The sequence below is a fragment of the Acanthopagrus latus genome, chromosome 24, assembly GCF_904848185.1.
Source record: "Acanthopagrus latus isolate v.2019 chromosome 24, fAcaLat1.1, whole genome shotgun sequence".
Taxonomy (NCBI): Eukaryota; Metazoa; Chordata; class Actinopteri; order Spariformes; family Sparidae; genus Acanthopagrus; species Acanthopagrus latus.
This window is the reverse complement of record NC_051062.1, coordinates 10171117-10197152: the sequence shown is the minus strand read 5'-3', so window position 1 is coordinate 10197152 and position 26036 is coordinate 10171117. Positions and strand designations below refer to the sequence as shown.

General features: G+C 40.7%; 1 protein-coding gene across 7 annotated transcripts in view; it reads left to right on the top strand.

Annotated features, from left to right (window-relative positions):
- The window catches only part of LOC119015499 (neural cell adhesion molecule 2-like), a 499946-nt gene that overhangs the window by 54138 nt on the left and 419772 nt on the right, over positions 1–26036 (top strand). For 2 of the 7 annotated variants that reach the window (XM_037091536.1, XM_037091539.1), the window contains one exon: positions 9492–9700. The gene's annotated coding sequence lies outside the window, so the exon portion shown is untranslated. Of the gene's footprint in view, positions 1–9269; positions 9701–26036 lie in introns of those variants that run through there. The other 5 variants (XM_037091542.1, XM_037091541.1, XM_037091537.1 and 2 more) reach the window with 4 other exon arrangements.

The window sequence follows — 26036 nt, the reverse complement described above, 5'->3', positions numbered from 1 at the left end:
CGTATGTGGCAAAATAATTCCTCTGATGAGCGAGGCTGGATTAGAAGTCAAGGGGTTATCAGAGTCACCAGGATTCATCTGCTGGTGATCGTGAATATCTGAATTAAATTACCTTGTGATCCATCCAATTGTTGTTGAAGGATTTTAGTCTGACCCAAAGACTTAAATACTTGCAGTATTAGTGTACATCGTGGCTCTGTTGCGGTGATAAATTATTTACAGTTTTGACAGAAGAAAAGCAGGCTGACTTTAAAACCACAGCTTCAGGCTTCTGTATGAGCTCTTATCTGCTCTGCTAGTGTCCTTGAGTGCCGACAAGCTGACTGGGACCTCTGACCTCTCTGTGGAGGCGGGTGCACACAAAGAACATTTCTCTGCTGGTGTCAGTAGATACAAAGCACAGCACTGTGCTGTTATTAGTATCAGTGCACTAACTACTGGCCTGCTGATTTGAGTGATTACTCCGAGAGGTGCTGCGATTTCTCGCCGTTGGATCAGATGATGCAACTTCTGAATGTTACCATGACACTACCAATTTGCAGCACTAGCTTTCTTGAGTGATATAAGGGAATGTTTTTAATGAATGTGTTCACAAGTTGAAATAGATTCACACTGCAGGTGTTGAAGAGATCGCTCACAATCCTGTGTGGTGTTTAAATAATGTATTACTTTGTTGAAACACCTGCCTTAAGAAACTGAATGTTGTGGTGGAAAACGCAAACGCATGCTTGAAATACCAATTCAATGCAAAGCTCTTTCCTCGGAGACTCAGCTCGGGGCAATAAAGTCACATGTGCTCAATGCAGCCTGGGTCATTCAGCCGTTTATTGGTGATAAAAGTACCAGATCTCCCCATGCGCTCATTTGAGTGATAACCCGAGGGAAAAATAAAGTTCTTCTCTCTTGTTTGTCTGTTTTTACTGTTGGAAATTGGACTTGAACTCCAGGAGCATTTATAAAGCTTTCTTTTTTCTTTCTTTTTTTTTTTTTTAAATTGGAGGCATGCAAACAAACACTTTACCAACACCTTAGGCTTCATCTGGCACAAGTTTTATAAACAAAAAGCCTTCAGTTTGAATTGAAAAAAAAGCTGACTAAAATGCTATAAACGAGATTTATAAATGAATACATTTGGTTGAGGCGATTCCATTTTAAGAAGGTCATAACTCAGAAGTCTCATTAAAAATACATAAGATTTTGGCAACCCTTTGGGAAAATGGTGGGGAAGAAACTGAGTCATGGTTTTGAGATAATTGGGCACATAATATCACAACCTAAAGAAACACAAAGTTTCCACATATCTTGTATTTTGCTGAAATGTACATTTATTCTCCTGAATGAATCTTGCGTGTTGCCAAACAGCCCAAGCGATTACACGGTCTTGTTTGGAATCCCATAGACCACAGCTTAGAAAGATTCTCAGCGTGTTCTGGGGCTTATATCTGATTCCTTATAACGCCTGCAATTTAAATATGGGTTTCATGTTCTCACTTTAGAGCCAAACCAGGCTTTGGTTGCATAAAATTTGGATTTGATATGTTCCTCTGAGATCACGCCTGAGATTATTCACATAATAAATTAATCTACTGTAGAAACAAATGGTAACAGAAAAGAGGATAAACAGACATATCACAATATAAAAATCACATTAATCTACAATTACATTTTCTGTGTAGATCTTCCTCTCTTCGTTTCGCTGTGTGGGCCGTCGTCATCAGATGTGTGTGTCTTGGCTCTAGCGCACGATGGCAAAGAAACCTGGTTGGCTGAGATAGTTTGGGCATCTCCTAGGCACCAGCTGGCTGCTTACAAGACTTGGCCCATCCGGCTGATAAGCAGAGTCGACTTCGCACATCACAACATGGAAGCAATGTCGGAGTTTGGATCTTAAATCTCGGATATTTGTTTGTGGCACCAGCAAATTTCATGAAAAGTGTTCAGAAAACCTAATCCGTTGTGATTGACCTCGGTAAATATTGAATATACGTATGCTCACTTTATCTCTTGGTTGGGACCAAATAAAAAGGGCAGCACAAAAGGGGAAGGGCATACAGTTATTTGATCTCGCTGGAGGGAGGGGGATATTAGCATTTGGGGGACACCTCGGAGGGCACAGAGGCTCATGTTGGCCGGTTCGTGTTTGGTTTACGTGACCTTTTTTCAAACTTTTCCTTTATGCCATCATTCCTGAAACAAGTTAGACTGCAGCTCCAATATAACAGTATAGAACATCAAATAATTTTAATTTCGGTGGACATCATACATTTATTGGTCCCCGCAAATGTAATGTAATTAAGTTGATGTACTGACGCTGGGTCAACTTAATGTATTAGGTCTGATTTAGATGATTTACGATTATTGGGAATTACTTAATATGATAGCGTTGATCCAACTTATTCTACTGTTGTAAAAATAAACGTGTAAATTAAGTTGAGCCCACATAAGTACATTTACCTTTGTTACTGCCTGCTTTAAACACCCAATCTTAATACTAAGCTAAGTTCACTGACTCCTGGCTATATTGCGAGCTCATGTGGTGTAGGAATACTTGGAAAATGTTTTTCCGACTGGGGAAAATTTGCACGATTGCCCTGTGATCAGTCAAAGCTGAGTGATAAAATGCAAAACAACTTCTTGGCGACCATGCTGCTTTCACATCCAAACTTGACACACACGAACGCACCGCAGCAGGAAGAACCAAATCCAAACTCAGTAAGTGATGAGCCGTATGCAAGCAATTAAGCATATTTCCCTAAAATGTCCAATACATGTACGCTGACTCACTCAAACTGTCCATCATCTGCAAACATTTTACGAAGACAGGAGCTAATAGGAAATGTTCATTTGCCTCCGTTTCTATGTTCAAGATGGGCAACATGAAAATGAGTGGAAGATAAATCACTTCTGACAGGGTTAATCATATTGGAATAATCATCTGTCAAACCACTGTTATATGTGGTGAGTAAACTATTTGCAGGCTGAGTGTAAGAACACTGGAGGAGTTGGCAACAGCACTCCAGATCCTTGCTCTCATTTCTTTGCCTTTGTTTTTAACACGCTTGCAAGACGGGCTTGCCTTGCATCACCCCTGTGTTTTTTTTTTGCTTTATGTTATTCAGACGCTTTTTCTTCTCCACTTCAAAGTAAAACACCCCCGTATAATCATTTTCACAGTCAATGTTGTCTGTGCATTGCTGTTTGACAGGTTTATCATAATTCTCTAATTTCTACTGCCTGCTAAGCATGTCATTGTCATTTTTCCACTTGTCCTCGGTGATTTTCTTTAAACCTGTCAGCGTCATTTATTTCCCTCTGCACACGAGCAGTGATAATTCTTAGAATAACACATCCGGAGGACCTTTGAGAAAAGTCTCACAGGAAATAAAAGGAGAGGGCTTCAACAAGGCTGACCCGTCGACATACAAGGGGCAGGTCAAACAATAAAGGCAGTGACGTCTATCTGAAGCTGTGAAAGCTGACTGTGTAGCTTTTTAAGGATTTCAGACTGACGGTGTCAAAGCTGGTTGCGTGTCTGTCCTCTCTCCTCTCACACCTGTTTCCACTGGCTGTCAGTGTGTGTAAAGCCTTTGGCTTAATAAAGGTCACTCACCTCAAGTCGGATAACTCTCATGAAATCAATATTCATGTACTTTTCTAGAAAGTTTTGTAGACTCTGCGCAAGACCAGTGGACCAAATACTCCATTGCCAGTGTCCCACACTCCACCGTCTCTGTGTAGGCACAAAACTTTTTGCAAAGTCAAGTTGGACTTTCAAAATAAAACTTGCTGACACACATTTCATATGTTATAATATGACTTTCGGACTGTTATTAACGTTGCGAAACGGTTGTTTAGGCACCAAAACTACAAAGTTACCACTGACTTTTGGTTTCACTAATGACACAAACAGCATTCTCCTGGGTGAAAGTCAACCCTGCCTTTTCCTTATTGCTTTTTATAGCCACCTGACTTGCTGCTCCTGTCATAATTACGACTGTCAGAAGAGGTCGCCGCTGAGCAATGGACGCAAATATATGCAAGGACGCACAAAAAAAAAACCCCAAAACACCGTACAAACATGTTTTTCTGGTGCGTTTTGGCTCTATTGTGTTTTGATACCACATTGCGCCATTGTGTTTTAAGTCCAATAAATCAGGCTAGACATGATTGATTGACAGGGTGGCTTTGTGGCTCAGTGTTGTCCTTGGCAGTGTGTCCCTGAGCAGAACACTGAACCCCGAAATTGGCCATCGTCTTACATGGCAGCACCACTGCGGCTGATGTCTGTGAATAGGTGAATGAGAGGTATTGTCAAGTGCTTTGTGCTGTGTAATATGGTCTATTTAGCATGTAGACGGGAAGATAATTATTCTCCATTGTCTCAGTTGGTTTTCAAAGCCTGCACATTTGTGTCTCACATGAAATCTTTAAAACATAGGATGAACACGTGGTCATGTGCATATTCCTGCGCCACAAACAGTTAACAATGTCTTACATATAAAATACATATTCAACAGCTAAATGAGGGAATATTTACACTTAATGAATCTAATGAAAGTTCCCTAATGTTGATGCAGAAGTGTTCGTCTTCCTATAAAATGTCCCCTCGGAATGGAATAAAGCTATTAGAGCTATAAGAGCATGATTATTGTATTTATTGTAATGTTTAGTTTCCATCATCTCTTAATTAAGATTAAGGAAAGTTCGCAGTGTGGATGTGATGACTTTTGACACCTTCATCGAGATGTTAATTCAATTAGCATTGAGGTCACAGTTAGTGGTGGTGTTGATGCTCATCAGATTCAGAGGTGATTGGAGGTGATAATGAAGCACAAGTGCATAAAGAAAAGTGAAAATGAATATATATTCCAGGCCGCCATTACATACCTCATCACAACGCACTCGGCAGAGCACATTACCTGCATATAAACGTAATTACCGGCAGACAGAGTTGGTGTATGAATGGATTAATGGCAGACGTTGTGAAACGCTTTGTTCTATTTAGGTGGAAAAGTGCTATTTAAGTGCGGCCCATTTGCCATGCGTCTACAGAGAGGGTGGTACTGTTGCATCGCGGCACGTGCGGAACCTGTAGTGACAGAACTTTACAGCTAGACGCCGGATTGCGAAGACATAGAGCGCGTCAACAAAAGCAAAATGTGCTCTAAATTTAGCTGCAGGAGGAGAGATTTGACAGTATATTTTCACAAGTTATAGGTGGAGGTGTCCTCGCTTGCCCCAGCAGAACACATCAATGCACAGCTAGTGACAGCATTATGCAGCATGTAGGAGTAACAGCAGCGGCAGTGTTCAGTTCTGCTGTAAATCCTGTCTTCTTTTGGGTCTTTTCACTTACTTCCTTTGTGGAGCACGTATTTGCTTTCATAAGCTCAGGGTGAGTTACATAATCTGCAGACAGAACAGTTGCCTCTTTGTGGGACTTTGAATAAAAGCTGGTTATTCTGCATACCACTTTTTCTTTTTCTTTTTTTTTAAAATCGCGAACAGCATCCGAAGATGTGATATTAGTTTTGGTTTAGGTTGCTTCCCAATTGCCCAATTGCCCAATTCCCAGTTGTGACTAAAATCATTACCTGATATCCAGTCTTTTCAGAGCTAGGTACCTTGTGCATCCCTCCCTCACAGCGCTGTCTGATTTCATCCCAGCACACTGTGAATCAAATAAAACAGCATTTGTGTTACATAATGAGTGATGTCAACAAAAAAAAAAAGTCTAATTAATGTTGAGATTTACAACTAAGGAAGCAGCATCTGATATCAGTCTAGTTTAGTTAAAGTTTATTAAACTCAAAAGAGTCGCAACAACACTTCTTTTGTATGAGAAAAGTTTGTAGGCTGCAACAAACAAAACAAAACCGTGAATATTGAGCTCAGCAGTCTCTATTGTTACAATCTCAACAGTTGTGATGTTATTCCAGTTTAAGGGTGGTAGGAAAACACATAAATGAAACCAGAGCACAGCAAGGCAGTCTTAATTTAATGTCTTCTTCCTAGCTTTTCTTGGGAAATGTGCATATGTCCTTTTTTGCTGAGATTTGCATAAGAACACTGTTAGGTAAGCTACACTATATTACCAAAAGTATTCGCTCACCTGCCTTTACTCATTCTATGAACTGAAGTGCCATCCCATTCCTAACTCATAGAATTCAATATGATGTCGGTCCACCTTTTGCAGCTATTACAGCTTCAACTCTTCTGGGAAGACTGTCCACAAGGTTGAGGAGAGTGTTTATAGGAATTTTTGACCATTCTTCCAAAAGCGCATTGGTGAGGTCACACACTGATGTTGGTCGAGAAGGCCTGGCTCTCAGTCTCCGCTCTAATTCATCCCAAAGGTGTTCTATCGGGTTCAGGTCAGGACTCTGTGCAGGCCAGTCAAGTTCATCCACACCAGACTCTGTCATCCACGTCTTTATGGACCTTGCTTTGTGCACTGGTGCACAGTCATGTTGGAAGAGGAAGGGGCCCGCTCCAAACTGTTCCCACAAGGTTGGGAGCATGGAATTGTCCAAAATGTTTTGGTATCCTGAAGCATTCAATGTTCCTTTCACTGGAACTAAGGGGCCAAGCCCAGCTCCTGAAAAACAACCCCATACCATAATTCCTCCTCCACCAAATTTCACAGTTGGCACAATGCAATCTGAAATGTACCGTTCTCCTGGCAACCTCCAAACCCAGACTCGTCCATCAGATTGCCAGATGGAAAAGCGTGATTCATCACTCCAGAGAACGCGTCTCCACTGCTCTAGAGGCCAGTGACGGCGTGCTTTACACCATTGCATCCGACGCCTTGCATTGCACTTGGTGATGTGTGGCTTGGCTGCAGCTGCTCGGCCATGGAAACCCATTCCATGAAGCTCTCTGCGTACTGTACTTGGGCTAATCTGAAGGTCACATGAAGTTTGTAGCTCTCTAGCAATTGACTGTGCAGAAAGTCGGCGACCTCTTTGCACTATGCGCTTCAGCATCCGCTGACCCCTCTCCGTCACTTTACGTGGCCTACCACTTCGTGGCTGAGTTGCTGTTGTTCCCAAATGCTTCCATTTTGTTATAATAGAGCTGACAGTTGACTGTGGAATATTTAGGAGCGAGGAACTTTCACGACTGGATTTGTTGCACAAGTGGCATCCTATGACAGTTCCACGCTGGAATTCACTGAGCTCCTGAGAGCGGCCCATTCTTTCACAAATGTCTTGTTTCACAGTCTGCATGCCTGAGTGCTTGAATTTATACACCTGGGGCCAGGCCAAGTGATTAGAACACCTGATTCTGATCATTTGAATGGGTGAGCGAATACTTTTGGTAATATAGTGTATCTGCTAGGAGAAGTTACGTAGCTGAAGCTTCAAATCTTGTCATTTTTCAACTCAGCAAGGTTGATGCTAGGCTAAGTAGCTTCAGTCTGTTATTATTTTTTGACACAACCAGGTTTATTCCAGGCTAAATGGCTGCTTGCTTCAGAGTTTGTCATTTTTCAACAGTCAGGCTCATGCTAAGCTAAGCAGCTGCTAGGTTCTAACAGAGCCAGGTTTATGCTAAGCTAACTAGCTTCATATTTACTGTTCAGAGAAGAGAATGTCATCATTTTAGTTGTATGGAGACACTGGAGTTGTCTTAATTTTTAAACAACCACCACTGCTGATGGAAATCTGACGTGACTCAGATGTTTCGTGAGTTCCTTCCTTCACTTTGGGTCTCTCCAGGAAGGTATAGCGAGAGGCGACTGAACACACCGCTGCCTTGACAGAAACCATGGATTTCTCACAGTAACAAAATAGCCAGGACCCAAAATATTTTTTTCATTACTCCATTTCTCTGGCAACAATCGGTTTGAATAGTAGATGGAACACAATTCTAGAGGCGCGGTGCATCAAGTTTAATTGACACCCTGCAGCCAATCAGAATTGAGTAACCATCTGGACCATAGTACAGAAAAAGTTGGTAAACTGAGAGAAGCAGAAAATCTTCTCTACTGTGAAGCCTGGAACTGTTTTTGATTTAAAAAATGACTGTGAGTTATGCCCAAGGTCGAGATTGAACTTTCACACTGAAACGTGGGTGCAAAAAAGTGTTTTTAAGAGCTATGATGTTCGTTCAAGTGGAAGTGAATCAGTTAAGTGTGCCAAATAAAGGGGGTAAAATTGAAACACGAGCAAACTTTCCAGTAACACTGCTGCCTTCCTGAGAGAATCACAGAGACCTCTGTGTGCTCAAATCCACCATCTCATCATATAATATGTTGCATGTTTTTGCCTTGATTAAGTACGAATTCATGCAGCGCCTTCATTTTCATGAAATCAAGCCGAGTTTCCCCCCAAAATTCTGGCACACACTCAGTTTTGCAAATAGCTCTTGTTTTATGGTAATACAGCTCATTACTTTGCATTGATTGGAAGAATAGTTCCAGAGCTGCGAAAATGCAAGCGTGTCTTTTTCTTCTCAAGGGCTTTTTATTTGGAGCATTTTATCCCGATTTTACAATATGCCAATTTGATGATTTCACACTGGGATCCAGAGCATTAGTGGCAAAACAGCGCGCCGTGTTTGCACGAAAGCATGTTTGCTATTATTCATGAGAGGGAACACAGACTAAGTGAGAGGAACAGATGGAGAGTCAGGTGAAGTAATCCAGTCAGAGGTGATGAAGCAGCTTCTCAAGTAAATCGGATAGATTCTCAACTTTGATTATAATTTTTTTTTTTGCCACTTATCAGAACCGATGCCACTTTATGCAATTTGAAGAAAGACAGAAGGAAGCATTAACACCTGGATTCGGTTGTAAATTAAGCTCACATCGGTCTGTAAATCACAATCTCCTGTCACCAGACACAGGTACAAATGTGTGAAAAAAAACATAATGGGTGGCTTCTGTTTTTTAAAAATATATTTTGGGTATTCAAAAGTGGTCTTTCAACATTATAGGAGGAAATAAGCCATGGCTCAGTTCTCTTACAGCCAGTATTTACTGGACTGATTCAGAAACACAGCGTTCTACTACTGAAGAATAAGTGAAAATATCACAGTGTTGTCAAATCAGAATTTAAATGTGCTCATTTGCTTTCTGGCAAAGAGTCGTGTAGCGCTAATTTGTTTATATGAGTGTACTACATTTATCTCAGTTGGTAAAGTGCTCTGATGCGGGCCTATAAATGTATTGCTGCTGTTAACATTTACATGGTTAACGTGGCGAATGATGCCGAAATGTCCTACGTTTTGAGAGGCTTTTGAACGCCTCATTTTTCTGATATTGGGGTTCGGTTTGACAGGTGTCAATCATTTTTTTCAGTTATTCGGGATTAACCGTTCATATGTTAGAGGAGCGGGGCTAGAAGATAAAAGACAATGAGACAAGCCCGAGCAAACTTTCGAATAACTTTATGAAAAGTATTATTTACCGTTATCAACCGGGAGTTTAGGCGAGTGTTTGTTTATTTTGTTAAAGAGTGTAAGTTAACCGGGTGTGTTTACAGGTGAGGGCTTCGTTACTGGCACAAGCTACAGACAGGACGGGACTGTTGCTAGCTGTTAGCATCGGCAGCTGCTAATCAAGAGACGCCGCGGACGACTCTGGACGTTGGGCGTCGCCACTGCTGCCTGCGGGACGGAGGAACCGGTGCAGGACCAAGCCTCGGGACGGGTATCCGTTTCACGTCGCTGCCTCTGGACCGTGTCACCACAGGTACCAACTGAAACACTCCAGAAACCCCCGGGGTATTACTATTTTGAAGTATTTTAACTTAGGTTAGCATTTTATCTGGAAGTAAATAGAAACCGCTAGTCTAGCTCCCTGTTAAATACCCTTCCACTCATTTAAAGTGGCAACTTAACAACTGTTTATGCTTTTTTGTTGCTATGGTTAAGCGAAACTAACACAAACAACTAACAAAACGTTGCAACAAAATAATAATAAATAAATAAAAGTAACTCACATGTGGTGAAAAATGGCTCGCTGGCGCCCCCTAAACAGCAACTACTGAAACACGTTTCATGGCCAAAATTAAAAGTCCATGACTATGTTGAGCGTCAACATTTGTTAAGAACGATAAACAGTCAAAACAAAAGGAAAATGATGATGTGCTAGAGCTAGATGCTTGGCACCTTTTCTGAGCTGCCGGTTCATCGATTTTTGGGGTCAGGTTTTGTGCTGTGGAAACCGTCAAGATAGAGTGAAGCTGTGCATCAGTGAGACGGCTCCTTTTGTGGGTTTTTGTTAATCTTCATCACGGAGAAAAGACTCCTGTCCCTGGAAGCTGCAGCTTTAGCACAGTGATATATGTCAATATGTTGCAGTAAAACGCCAGACCGCATCTCCACTTTTCATCCCGGCGCGCTGTGGTGTCTTTCCCTTTGCTTTTAAGCACTTTCGCTCGACTTCACCATCGCACCCTTTGTGTGATAGGGCACAGTGCCATGTTCAGTTGACTTCTGACCTCAGATGGATAATGAAGTTGGGGGAAGGTGCAGGTGGGCTTGCCGGTCTGGGCATGCTCACTGTTGCAGTGCATTCTGGGACATTTAGTGTCAACGTTATACGTTTTATATGCAAGCAGGCCAGATATGATGAACATATGATATTTTGTCGTAGGCCGGATATAATTGTGCCACAGGCCGGATGAGGCCTGCGGGCCTTGAGTTTGACATGTCTGATTTAGATTCACTACACATGTGTATCACACCTGGATCTTCAAAAAAGGCCTCTTGTACCATGACCTTTACAGAACAGGATGTCAACCACATTTAAGTTATTCCTGATTTTCAGCCTTTTACAGGCGTTTTCCTTTAAGAACTTCTCATACAGCTTTAACTGTATTTTGTCAGGGTAATTTTAACAACGCTGTGATGAAAGCATGAGTTTTACTTGGCGATGCAGCCCATTTTTGGATGAGTCACCATGAAACAGGAAGTTGCTTTAACTCAAACGGTACATTGCACAGTCTGCCCCGGACTGCACAGGTTTACACGGCAGTATTCAATTTTAAGTGCCACCTACTGGCCGCAGGAAATGACATTGTCTTTATTTTGACTTACTCCTTGTAGCCAGTTGAGCATCTACATCAAATTTGACCAGGAATAGCCACACACATAAAAATTCAGAGGTGTTTTGAACAGTCAGTGTTCAGCAATGAGGGGTTGCAAGGGCTGCTGCTGCTAGGTTGACAAAAACAGGATCCAAATGGAGACATGGAGGCCGGGAGGCTCACAACAAAAAGCGAGCTTTAATGAAAGCTGAAAACCACAGTCCAATAATCCAAAATGTGATAAACAAAGAGGCAGGCAACAAAAAGGCTGGAAATTAAGAGAATAGACAACTGAACAGTAAAACAAAACCGGAGAACAAACCGTAAGTCCAAGGGGAACACAGGGAGAACACAGACAAAGGATCACTGGAGACCAAGGATGAAAAGAAGGAGACAACAGCAGTGACGTGACGGCGAGAACAGACGAAAAGAACAGGGTGAGGGGAAAACACAGGCTTCAATAAACAGGGAGTGATTAACTACTGAGACACAGGTTTGCAGGTAAAAAGGTGGGAAAGGGAAGAAGAGAGGAAGTGAAAAGATAACATGAAACAGGAGGACAGAACTATAACATAAAACAGGAAATTAGGAAACTATAGACCAATCCATGACAGCAGCTTTAATTTCCCTTTTTATAATTCTGCTGTAGCTCGGAGAGACGGATGGAATGTGGTGAAAAGATAACCGTCATAAAACTTAACTGGTGGACGCAGTTGTTGTTTTTTTTGGCTAAAGTTTGATAATTATTTTGCACTTTTTGTCCATGTTTTGAGTGAAGTTTGAACAAATTCTCTTAAACTTTACAGAATGTGTTTTCATGGGGAGAACACAGGTGAATTGGTAACATGTGAAAATTATGCCATTAGAAGAAATATGCACTTATTTGCATAAATCTACAGAGTATAAATCTTAACTAAAATAAAACCTTTAATCTGTATTTCCGTGAGAATGAAATAAGACATGTTATGGAAGCAAAATGCCTGAAATCTTATAATTAACCATTGCATTAGAAATGGTGTCTTGCTTTTAATAAGGTTACAAAACAACTCACAATGTGGTGCCACACAGCTGCAAATGGTATTTTAGACTCACAGGTCAATAACTACAAGTTGGTCTTTATTGGTAGAGTTTATGAAAAAAGGGTTTCAAATGCAATGCACAGAGAGTCAGGGTGGTAAAAGAAGAAAAAGCAAGCTTTAATGATAAACTGATGTCAAAAATCCCACATCCAAGCTCCAAAATGTAAAATGCAAGCAACAAAAGGAAGGCAAATGAAGAAAAAAGGGTGGGGAATAGACAAAGATAGAAAGTGGAAAGTAAAACATGATACACAAGGAGATGATCTACAAAATAATGCTGCAAAAACCCAAACCACGACAATTATCTTATTATTGTCTTAACAATAATCACCCCTTTTCTCATGATTAAGTCAAGCAAAGTTAAGAGATGGTGAACAGATGTTGTGGACATACTTTACTATTTTTCATGCAAGACATCATATATTTGGTTATACCCTTATGCATTTGCAAGGTGCAAAACATATGTTATTCCTTTAACCCAGCATAAGATCTAAATATAAATCATATACAGAAAACAAACAGAAAACATGAAAATGTGTGTATGTGGTCACACAGGAACACAGTGTGCACCTGTGATATATGTGTTTAATTAGCATATAGTGATTTATTTGTGTGCAGTGGCTTTGCTTTTGTACATGTTGGTTGGGTTTTAGTGCTACAGGCTTCTGGGTTGCTCTGTTTTCTTTACACGAGTCTCTTGATGTATTGCTCAACCACACTGAAGCAGTTTCTCTCCTTCTTTTTGAATGCACCTTTTCATGTATTGAATCGAAGTCTTCTCAGATAATGAAAACATGAAAGAAGTGGATCGAATCCCATGCAAATCCTCTGCGAAAGTGCCCTCGCAGGAACAGAGAAAGGTCGCCGCACCACCACACGACGGACAGATTAGTCATGACATTTTGCGGGATGTGTTTAGCTCGGCAGATGAAATGGAAACAAGAGTGATGGAATGCAATAGAATATACCAATCAACATGCCATAGATCATTTCCTGCTAAAGAGAAGCAGGGGATTTGGCAGTTGCGCTGAAGTTGCCATGGTGATGTGGATGTTCAATCAAAGCGAAGCTGTTAACTCATTTTGCTCAAAGCTGGGAAATATCAGTGTTAAGTGTTGGACTGTGAACACACATGTGGAAATCAATGCTTCTCTCTGAGTTTGTTGTCTTATTTGGATTCATTTGTGAGAGAGGATTGTGTCATGGCTGGGTTTAGGATTAGAGGTGGAGTTAATAATATTTTTAAAGTGGTTTATGATTGGTACGTATCCGTCAACATGTCTTCTTTTGTGGTGCTGTAGCTGTTACACTGGACGGGGTGAGACGTTTTATCCTTCGCTTTGTAAAGATTGTATTAAAAAGGTCATTTTTAGATAAACCATATATCGACACATACCTTCTCACTTAACTGAAGTAAAACTAAAATGAACCAAAAGTCATGCATTCAAAATTAGACTAATGGAAGATAAATTTCATCTTGAATTTATATATTACTAACATTATTTTTTAAGTAGTATTGTAGCTGGTCAAGGTGAAGCAAGTCCCAAGTACTTATTAAACATACATTCACAGTTGAATATATATATTATATATTATTAACTGTATGTTAACTAAGGTATTAAATATACAATATTTATTTATTTATTTATAAAGATGCTATTGATCTTAGTTAATGCAGTAATAAACATTAACTGACAGTTAATTGATATGTCTTGTAATTGTAATTATTAATTGTTGTGATGTTAACCAAGGTATTAACAAATATATGATTCAATTGTTGAATAAGGAAAGGAATTTCCAAGAACAAATCAGGGGGTTGATTTCAGAAAACATAACTCAGTTTTTTTCACAGTGTGATTAGTGCCCCTTATGATGGGTAAACCGACCTTTCGTGTAAAATTCATTATGTACCTGTTTTTTCATTTTGGAGATTTGGTCCCTCCTGCGGACCACAACATCCCTCTCCTCTTATTTGTGCTACTGAACATAATGCCTCATTATGTGTAATGATAAGCTCATTTAAGCAACAACATTGCTCACTTTCCAGTCTGCAGACCTGATGGCTTTCACAGCTGTGTGGATGGCAGGGGACTGCAGCAGTTTTGCTTGTAGAGGAGTCAGACTTTAAATTGTGCTTCTGGACCACACCCAGATTCGACAGCTTTTACGCTTCAGCAAATGGACTGAGTGCTTTGGGCAAATGGCCTCAGGCTTGGAAATAAACAGTGGACTATTTGCGGAGTTTGGCGTTAAGAGGGGGCTGTTAAAGTCAAACTGAATCTTGAGTTATTTTAGGGAATATGTCCGTCTAACCATTTCCACACCTGTTAGTCCACAGTTAGTGTTTTGTTTTAAATCAGAATCTATGATAGAAAAAAGTTTGTCTCCTTTTCTGTTGTTCACTGTAATGAGCAGAAAGCGAGATAAAGAGGAGAGAAGAAAGAAAGAAAGAAAGAAAGAAAGAAAGAAAGAAAGAAAGAAAGAAAGAAAGTGGAAGGCAAATTTGTGTTTGACTTTTACAACCCTTTATTGGAGTTCTACCATAATGCTCTACTTTCAGAGATAATTGTTTCTCAAAAAAACAAGAAAAAACATAAAACAATTTTAGCTCTCCTTTGTTTCCCATTTCAGAGAACCATGACATATTGAATTTTGGAAGTTTATTGTTTTTCCTCAACACTTGCCACATTTTTCGGAAAAGATTCACTTTGACTTTCAAAGTTCAGACATTCACACAACAAATTTTAAATGTTTCAACCCTGAAGGATAAAGGACCATGCTTTTTGGACAAAATGCAAGCTAATGATTGAGCAAGGGAGGCTTGGAATGACTGAGCTTCTCAATTGTGAAAGGCTGAATGATACCAAACACATAATATAGCACACAATATAAAAATTTGTAGCATATCATCTCAAACGAAAGAGAAAACATAAATCTTCATCCACAACAAGGTTTTAAGTGTCCAATAAAATGCAAACAGCCAGCTGAAAGAGAGGCTCTCTGTTTGTGTGATTGTGTGATGACTAGTTGAGAGGCAAACATTACACTCGCACTGATTGGTTTAATTAAATGTGCCAGAGTGACAGCACGTTCAGGGACGGTCATTTTGAAAGCGATCACTGTAATCACATACTTGTTGTAATTGCCAATCTGATGCGACAGCAATTTCAATCAATCGCGGGATAGGCACGCTGACAGATTGTGTGTCCACGGAGTGTTTTGTGAATCCAAAGTATTTTTGTTGAGTTTTGGGGCGGACCTGATTTGCAACTGGTGTTTAAATGTTATTTTGAATGCACTTTGTCTTACATTTGTGATGATCGGAGAAATGTGCGTTATTTGTTTTCTCTATCCTGCTCCTGTTAGCTAGCATTTTCTGATGGAAAACAGGAATACACATTAAAGCTTCAAGTCCGTCTAAACATAATACTCAGATACGCAGGGAAAAGGTAGCCTGCTGGAAGAACATCCTAAGTTCAAGTTTGCCAAACTACAAGTAGCCTTTTATGTGTTCCTGGAAAAGTATTACATTGCCTCTTCTGCAACGACGATGTTAATAATAGTTAACGTTAGCGGCGCTTGTATGTATGCCTGTGTGTGTTCTTATATGTCAATCTACCTGGGTGCAAGACACCAGCGAAACACTGACATCTGTGTCAGTCATAAAAGCGAATGCTTCTGGAGTAACAGCTTGTAGGGAACATGTTATATGAAAATCAGAAGATAGGCAGAAAATATTTATTTCTTCATGAGTCTCACTCTCACACTTGTCTAACAGGGTCTCCTTCAGGGCAGTGCGTTGAGTGTCGGCCTTCTCAGTAAGGTAGAACATTGTTGTTGAGTCCTGTGCACCTCAGCTGAATCAAGCAGTTTCTGAGGGGAGTTTGGGGTTGACTTGACAGTCAAATCAGTTGCTGTTCATGTGACAGCAGCTCCTTCCAGAAATAAAGAAACATGTCCTCCTTGCACACTTATGATGTAATTTAGCCATCTAATGATGTTACAGCAAATTAGTTCTGCTTTTAATCTCAGTAATGTGTTCCGCAGTTTACCTGCTGCTGAATAGCCGGGGCCGGACACTCTAGCTTCAGGAGTTTCTAACTCATCTATCACAATTTAATTAGTTTGCTTAGCAGTAGACTTCTCCATACTGCAAATATGTGAGAAACAGTCCAACTTGTGGAGAAAAATATAGAATATTGGCAGAAAATATATGCTCCTGGCAGCTGAATCCACATATCTGACATACGGTAATTTTCTAACGGGACTTGATTTATGATTGGCTGTGACTGCAAGAAGACACAAAGAGAGCGAATGAATAAATTCAGATTCCGTTGGCTGCTCCTCAGTGAGGGACTTTAAGGAGAGACCCAGAGGCGACTGTGAAAACTTCAAAATGGCTCAAACTTCAACTGTGACTCATTTCCGAAGCTCACACAGAACTTGAATCTCGAGCTACAGCATACTAATAATGGCCCCTGCGCAATATTTTCTCAAATTAGATTACATCAAGTATTAATTGAACTCATTTGGATTGAATTGAATTTGCTCAGCCCATTTCCTAAGTGGATAGGAAATGTGGCGCTATCACACAGTTGTTTTGGACTGATACATCTCTCTTCCTCCTGGGTGTAGTTTTGACTGGCAGATACTTGACCGCTCGGCTGGACTCTGAGATGAATAAAGTGCAGAGACCATCTCAAGTACAGTAGAGAACCGAGAACAAACCAGTTAGCTGTGTGTGCACTAAACTACTCCAGACATATTATGTGGTGTGACTTCAAATCAGGTGCATAAGAACCTTGAATTGATAACACACTACATGAGTAAGTAAGTGGAGTTCTCAAGTGTGAAATTAGTCACGTTTGATTCATTTATGCCACTTAGTTAATTGAAGCTTTTAACAAGATTGGATTCCCACCTGTGCAAAGTGGGCACCTTTCCCTGGGTTCACAGTTTGCTTTTAGGTTGTTTGGTCAAAGACAAATTTATGACGATGTGCCGCTAAATAAAAATGTCAACAGAAAGTAGACTTAAGACTTAATCCTGAAGATTTTATTTTTAAATATTCAGTTTGTAAGAATTTTAGCCAAAGGTATTAAAAAAAAACCCTCAAATTATCAACAGACGGTGAAGTGTAAGCAGTGTAAACTCCCATGTTGGAGCTCTCATTACAGACCACTAGATGCACAGCTAACAGCTAACTTGCTAACAGCAGTCAGTGGTTGTGCTGGTGACACAGGACCTGTTTGTCTTGAGTATAAATTCGACAGGTGACCAGTTCTTACATATTGCACCTTTAAAGTTGTATTGTGCCCATTTGGGGCATGTCATTATATAAATGATGATAACAATCTAAAAAGTATGCAGAGCCAAAGAAAGAACAAACCAGAAAGTGGCCGGGGACAAAATCTGGAAAACAGGCAAGGAGTTGAACCGATCCCAGGAGGCAAACAGATAACTGATAGAAAGAGGGAAAAAGATAAACCTAAGTACATAAAGACTGATGAACAAATGAAACACAGGTGTAGGCAGTAAAGGGCAGGAAAAGGACAAAGAAAGTAAGTGGAAAATCACAGCATGCGTGAAGATAAATTCAACAAAAACGAAACTTATGAAGTCACAAAGTCTGAGTCTGTTTTCATGTAGAAGCAGTTGTTGGAAGTCACAGAACAATGGCGCCACAGGGATGAATATGCTGACGACAGTGGTTGAACAGCTGTGTGTACACTTGCCACAGAAACATCAGTTTGTCATGGTCAGCCATGTTTCTGTTTACATTTGACACCCGGAACACTTGGAGGTCGGACGCTAGAAATTTCAACTCAAATGCTGACATCAACTTTGACTTGAATGCAGCGCACGTCCTTGTGAAGACTCCGGCACCTTTTCATAATGGTACGCTCCTTTTAACAACATGACCACCTTGGCACGAGCCTTTATTATGATTAATAACGCCTCTCTCCCTACAGATAATTACAGCTATTCGTACATTTCCGCATGTATGTAGTTGTTGATTTACTAATTTGTGAAGTGGAAGTCATTGTCAGAGGGCCAATTTGAGGATCCCTGGTGATGAATGGGGGTATCTATCGCAGTCAGCGGTGTGAGACCGGGTTATGACTAAGGTCACTCCAAATGGAGTTTGTGCTACTGTATGTGCCCGAGAGTTGGTGTCATCAGCATAGATCATGGAGCCCCCTGGATGACCGAGCCGCTCTGCCGCTTTTTAACTGCCACTACGAAGGCAGAAGAAGGAGCGGGTTGTGTTTTTTTTTCTTTGTGCGTTTGCAGGTAAATGACACAAAAGGAAGAGGAAGATGGAGAGATGAAGGCAGCCCTGCTGGACTGTGTTTGGTCTTTAAGAGCACAAGTGGTGGACCGGCTTGGCCTCCCTTCAGTGCCTCCATGATTTATCATAAGTGGAACCCGTTAACTGCTGCATTTAGTGTAGCCAGATAGAATACCCATCTTCCCCTCCACTCCTACACCACCTCGTGATCGTTATGTCATTTGTTTATGATCCACGGCTCCCTCATAATGGGCCGTTTGGCGTAATGCTATCCATCAGTCTTCCCAATGGCCCACTTTCACATAGACACCTTTCCCCCCTCCTCTGTGATGCATTAACACAAAAATGTGTTAAACCAACGATTGACTTTGAAATAGTGATATGAGGACGTAGGTGTGTTTTCAGAAGAGGCATAGCCATGGCCACTGAAGAGGACCATAATGCTTTCTACGACTATTTGGCATCCAGTTTGATGTTTTTGCAAGATGTGAGTGAGAGGGGAAGTTGAATGCATTTGGGAAAAGCTTAAGGTAATCGGCACAGGGAGCTAAAAGTGGATCTATTTCAGATTCAGTGCGCGTACCGGCAGCTAGTTGAGGCTTGTAAATGCTTCTCATTGCAGCACAGAAATCACACTTGCTGTGTATTATCAGCCAAATGAAAAATTAACTTTAATCCCTTATCTGCTGCACTTTCCCCCTTGGCATTTTGAATTTTAGTTATTTGTTTTTTCACCCAAGAAAGTACATCCTCTTATCCTTTATTTTTCACCAAAATGGTGTGGTAACCTTGTTCAGATTCCTCATTTTATCTAAGGGGCCGTGGATTGAAAATGCCAAGGTATCACATAAATCACGCCGCTATCTCAGCGAGAGGCTTAAATGCTGAACGTTGTCCACGGGCAGAAATAACCCCCACATGAGCACAATATCTACTGACATTTGGTGTCTATAGTAAAGAGATCAGCGTCTGCTCCTCTAATAATGACCCACAGAATCATCCAGGCCTTTGAGAAAGCTATTGTACATGGCAGAGGGCGTCATATAAGGCATTGGCTGTTTCATTTGCTGTGACACGACCCGACCTCTTTTACAGGCCCACAGCCACTCTGACTGGTGGAAAATGTCATGACGCTCATGTGCCGATCAACCGCACCCAGGTCGCGGCGACATAATAAATCCAACCTTTACATGCTGATGCAGATGAGTGGCAGCAGATACAGAGAAGAGCCTGCTCTCAGCCCTTAAAGCGAGCAATTAAAATAAGTATTAATATTGAATAAATGGAATGAAATTGGAGCTGTAGGTGCCAAATAATGAAACTTTTTTTTTTCCTTTCAGCAAGACTCCTGGACTGAATGTATTTGCTCTTAAGTGATTCAAACGCTGATAAATATCATCAAAGTTAGCTAACAAGCTGGTAATACCTTGCACAGCATCCTGCTGAGAATGTGCATCTGATTACACAGTCGGAGTGATGTGTTGCATGGGTATACAGTGCTACACAAGATTTGTGTCACTTTATCTCTAAAGACCGTCTCAGCTCATTCCAGCTCGTTGCTTCTATTTGCTTCTTTACAGTTCTGGCTTATTTTCCACTGCTCTCATTAGTGTCGCTTTGAGGCACGGTGTCGGAAAAAAGCGAGTCTGCGTTGCGGCATCTATAAGCTTGAGACCACTGGCTGTTTTTAAGGAGAACTGGGATTTTTCCAGCCGTGTTTGTGGGAGCTAAACCTGGATATTTATCACAGGAAGAGGGGCCATGTCCATGCTTGTTTGTGTCAAACCGGATACTATGAAGCAGACTGAAACCATAGTAGTTCACAAGAACTTTTCTTTCCTTCAGTGTTGCATAAATGTTCTTGTGATTTTTAAGGTTTTGAAAGTTAAGAAAAGTCAAAGTCTGCACCGCCAGAAACTCCTCTCTCCCACAGAAAACACTGGTCCTGAAACGCCTTGTCAGTATTCCCGCCTTTTAAATCTGTGACTTTGTGTTATCTATGTCACAAAGTCACACATTTGAATCATTTACGACTGGTTTGCTATGTAAGAATTGATTCAACACAGCTTGAAATCCCATGACGGCCAATCAACTGTCTTGAATGAACAGCCCATCTACAGATTGTTCTGTGCAAGATCTAAATTCGTATGTCAACATTCTTCTTCTTGTTGCCAGCTTAACAAATCCACTGTCAAACCCGAGACAACATCTGGCACCACTTCAGTCATTTATATAAGACTGTCGTGAGTTTAGCATGAAATTATTTACATCGCTTAAATGTTTTAGAAGACACTGAGCACATGGGTTTTTGCAGATTTGTCCAGTATCAGCTGTCAGGTGACAGAGTTGATTTATTGCGCACACAAATAGACAAGGCATAAAAACCAACGCAACAACTTGCTTCAGCTCCTCTGTTGTGTCTGATGATCACCTCTAAATGTCAGCATCAACTCCTTTGATTGCTGAAAAGTTCGGTTTGTGTCCACATGTTTTATTACAGGTGTGCAGGCTGAGCTTCCGCAGGCTGACATTGACGTCTGTCTTTTCTGGCATTTCTTCTCCTCTCTTACCTCTTCAAGCATTTTTGCGACCTGGCATGGATCGTTTAGGGTGACACCTCTCGGAGCACAATCTCATCTGGCACTCGGAGCGTTCTCTGATTCACTTTTGGATCATCCACCAAGATTTTTCATGGGCTCCCATTAGGCAGCCTTACAAACAGCTTCAGCCGGCACAGATGGTCCTTCACAGAGTTGGATACTGTGGTGGGAGTGTGTTGAGACATGTTCAGATGTTGAAGGATTACGTCAAGAGTACGTCAGTTTTTGTGGAGAGCAAAATAAGAGTTTAGTTGAAGGTGTTCTGTCCTCGGAAGGACTATTTATGTGCTGAAAAAGGACCTACAAAGACTTAATATGGCTGCCAGAGCTCCAGTCCATCAAAACCTGAAGCCCGAAACATCCTGCCAGCACAATACTTTTGGTGGTGCACCCTCTGAGTTTGACTTCTTTGACTTACCCGTAAAACAGCAGGACGAGATGCTGGTCGATGCCGAGGTGTATACATCTACACTTACTCTGAAATCTTTCATTTGAGCCCAGGCTGTGTGGGCTGTAGAGAGACATGGCGGGAGTCCCGGTGATGGCGAAGCTGTTCCCCTGGCAGGGGGAGGCTTAAAGCTGTGAGAGTGAAGAGGCGGCGCTGTAAGCAGATGGGCTGCCGGCACGCACCTTCTTCCTAACTCCTGCACAATACATCACGATATCCCGTAGGGTTTGTTGGAGTGACGTGACAAACAGCCAGATACGCTATGTGTGGAAGTGGTAACAGTTGTCAAGTTGTCACAGAAGAGGTGACATATCAACGCCTCTGACACATTGAAAAATCTGCCGCCGCTGTTTCTAATGTAAAACATTCTGTTTTGAAGAGTGCGTCATGGTGTCACCACTGAAAAAACTGAGGTCATGACATCTGAATGTTATTATTCGTGTCTTCTGATGATTTGCACAGAAAAGACCATTTAAATAGTAGACAGAGCAATGTGGATCTTGTTTTAAGACCACCACATTGTTCACCTTTAAATGATCAGTTCACCTAAAGTACAACCGGATTGCAATGAAGCCTTGCAGTGGTTCAACCCTGTCTCCTTTTTAATTCACAACAGTACTTAAAGGAGTTTGAGTTTGAGAATCTCTTCTCCAGAACTACACAGAGCCCCTTTAAGTGGAGGGACTCTACTAACACTGGATTACAGATATTATGTCCTGCATGAACTTAGAGAAATCACATCACACTATTCAAGGATCAGAGAGTGATTTATACAGAGTATGGCGCCCCTTCTGGACATTTTTTGAGAAACACACTACAGTTATCACTAAGTAGCGATCCCCCTCCTTTTTCCCCTTTCATTTCTTTTTTTTTCTCCTTTTCTTCCCCTGCCCGTGTCTTACTAATTTATTCTATTCGTTGTTTCTTGACTTATTTTTCCTGTCAAGGCTAGGGCGTATTGTATTGTATTATAGTTATTATCTCTGTCTGGTTGTCTATAATTTGAATCCAATTCATATATAATTTAGAATATGTGTGCCGTTGCCAGCTGTGGTGTGTCTGTGTGTTTGTTTTTGTCTGGGCATGTGGATGTGTTGTGATACAGATGAGTGTTTTTAAGAACAATAAAAAAAACTAGACAAATTGCATTTCCTGCGAAAATACAGTGTGAATGCTGAAGGCTGAAGGGAAATCTGCTGAATGTTCTGCTGACAAGCTGAAAAAGCTGAAAAGCTAAAGGCAGAAAGAGCATAAAAAGCTGAACACGCTGATAGCGGAACAGTTTCTGTAGCTGAACATGAAGCTGAATGTATAAAGAAGCTCAAAAGGCAGAGAGATGAATATTTTCAAAAGATGGAAAGACAGAAAAGCTGAAGAGGGCTGAAAGAGTTTAAAAAGTTGAACATTTTCAAAGCTGAACATGAAGCGGAATGTTTAAAGGAGTTGAAAAGGCAGAAAGATGAACATCTGAAAAGGCTAAAAAGGTGTAGAGCAAGAGGGCCGAAAGAGCTTGAAAAGGTGAAAAAATAGCTGAACAGTTTCTGTAGCGGAACATGAAGCAAAATGTATAAAAAAGCGGCAAAGGTACAAAGATGAATATTTTTAAAAGATGAAAAGGCAGATGAGCTGAGGAGGGCTGAAAGAGTTTAAAAAGTTGAACATTTTCATATCTGAACATGAAGCAGAATGTTTGAAGGAGTTGAAAAGGCAGAAAAATGAATATCTGAAAAGGCTAAAAAGGTCTAGAGCAAGAGGGCAGAAAGAGGTTAAAAATATGAAAAAACACTGGAACGGTGGACAGTTAAAAGCAGAAAGAATTTAAAAAGGTGAAAAAACACTGAATCGGTTGAAAGTTAAAGGCAGAAAGAGCTTAAAATGGCTGCATCATCTATGTAAAGTAAAAGATGCTGGATTCAAATCCAGCTGAATAGAATTCTCTCTCCAGTGTTCCAGCTGCTCTCCAATCAGGTGATTGTGTCACTCACTCTAGCTGACGCAATACACACACATTCTACAGAGACACACGCTGTCCCCATAAGAATGAATTGGAAAATGCCTCACAAACCCCTGCGATTTTAGAAAAAACATTAATAGTTAATAGTTAGGGTCAAAACATCTATAGATAGAGAGATAGAGAGAGAGGAGGTATTGCTGATCTCGGTCATCTGGTTTTTATTTCTGGAAAGTGAGAAATGAGGGCACAAACGCGAGAGACAAATCAGGTACCGTCTGCTGTCCTCTAGAACTTTAGGCTCAATTAACATTGGGGCTTATGGGGCAGCTGCTTCACTTCTTGTCACTCCAGGGCTTCCACATCCAAAACTGTAACTCGTACATCTAAAATTAGACAATCATCTGAAAGCCAATGAGTTTTCCTACATTTCTATGTATACATTGTCTATGTTGAGTAAAAGGTTCGGGATCTAAATCAAGCTGAAGAGAATTTTTTTTCTCACTTTTGGAGCTGCTCTACACTCTGGGGTGCAGCAGTTGATGATGTCACGCACTCTAGCTCACGCAATACACACCCATTATAAAGTCAGAAGACGGGCTAAAAGTTCTTCAAACTAAAACTGTGATTAGTCCAAAATCGTACAATATCTTTAAAACCAGAATACAAGCCCAGTAGTTCAAGGTTTTGTGACTCTTTTAAAGTTGGAATGGTGTCTCTAGCTCAAAGCATGAGGGAGAAGAAGAGGTTGAAAGTCGAGGATTTTTGAAGAGGATTTGAAGCTTTTCCCATTTGCGGCATTGTTAAATTTTTTTCATAAAAAGCTGAATTTATGAAAAAGTTGAAAAGCTGAAAAGCAGAAGGCTGAAAGAGCTTAAAAAGCTGAACGTTTTAATAGCTGAATGGTTTCAATAGCTGAACGTATGCTGAAGTTATAGCTGAGTGAAATTTGAAAAAATCCCCATAAAGAAGAATGGGCAAAATTTTGCATAAAAAGCTTAATATTTCCAAAATTATGAAAGGTAGAAGAAAGAAAAATAGAAGCTCACATGTCCTTAAAAAGCTGCACATTTTGATACTTGAATGGATTCAATAGCTCAAGAACTGTAGGAGAAGAAGCGTGCCGAAAAACGTATGGAAGAAGAATAAAAAGTTTAATAAATTCCAGAAGAACAATAGCCTTCAGCATTCACACTAATAAAATCTTCCCCTGTAGAAATAATGTTTTATAAACTATTTACAATCAGTAAGAAGAAAGATCTGGAAAATCTCATCGGAGCTGCTTTCCATCAAAGAAAAAGTAATTTGAGTGAACTGACCCTTCAAGTTCTGGTCCCGGAGTACCTGGATCCACCTGGCTCAATCTTTGTGTCATTCTCCCTTTTGAAGCTTCACGAGTGAACAATAAAGAATGTCATGTTTGCGTCTTATCGACCTGTTGAAGCGTAATTCATTTGGGCTGACGCCGCCACGGTCTTCTTCCGGGTGTCTGCTGTGACAGGCAGGTGCCGCTGCGTGATTTAGAGCGGCTGACGAGTGCTTAGCAGAGGCCCAGGCAGCTTTAGCATGTGTTCATTAGTGAATGCAGGGGAAGCTTATCATTCTGAATGGCCTCATTAGTGATAGGGATTAATATGCGGCAGGTTCATTAGAGAGACAGGCGGAGGAGTGTGTTGGCAGAATTGCAACAAGGCTGCTGGTCTGGACCGGCCTCTTGCCTCTCGTGTTGTTTCAGCTATTAACAACAAAGCCCCGCAAGAGTTTTGATCATTTTATCGCAGCGGATGACACAGTGTGTACTGAGGTTGAAGATGAATAATGATAATAATTGTACTTGTTGGAGTCTGACAGCGTTGAAGAGAATAAATAGCAGCTTTTGCTTTTTTTTCTTTGTCTTCACTGTGTAACAAGTGATCCTGGCTGTCATTTCTGTACGAAGGTGACGACTTGAAGAGACAAAATGTCTTCTGGTGTTTTAATTATAACGGCTGCACTGACAGCAGTGGCTAATAAACCAGAAACACCACACAGGGAATGCATTTAAATGTGCCGCGTATGGTATGATAAGTGAACACATATGAATGCATGTAATTCACGTGTAAAAATGTGGAAATTTGGAAATCGGTTGTGAAAATGTCCTGTTGACGCGTGACATTATTTTATTTTCCTGTTCATTTTAGGAAAGCAGCCGATTGCATGTGAAAATTGTATGAAAGGTTTCCGCAATTTAATTTCTCATTGTTTTTTTTTTTTTGGTGTCATAAGTCCAATCCACATGTTACAATTTCTAGTTCACATGAACATTTCTCGTGTGTTCACTTAATTAGTTTCCACTTGTAAAAAAAAGCCAGACACGTGAACCTACAGTATGTAATGCACATGAGGAAATGTAACTTTCAAGTGTGGAAAACTTCAGTCATACATGAAAAACTCAATCATGTATGAAAATTTCCAGTTCATGTGTGCCATTATTTTAGTTTTACATGTGAAAATGAGGGAAATTATGGACTCCACATGGGAGGAAGCAAATTTCTCTTCATTTTTCATTAATTTGCCAAAAAAGCTAATTACTGTGAAATTGTCCTGATACATGCAAAATTACTTTCTTCTCACAGATTCCATGTATC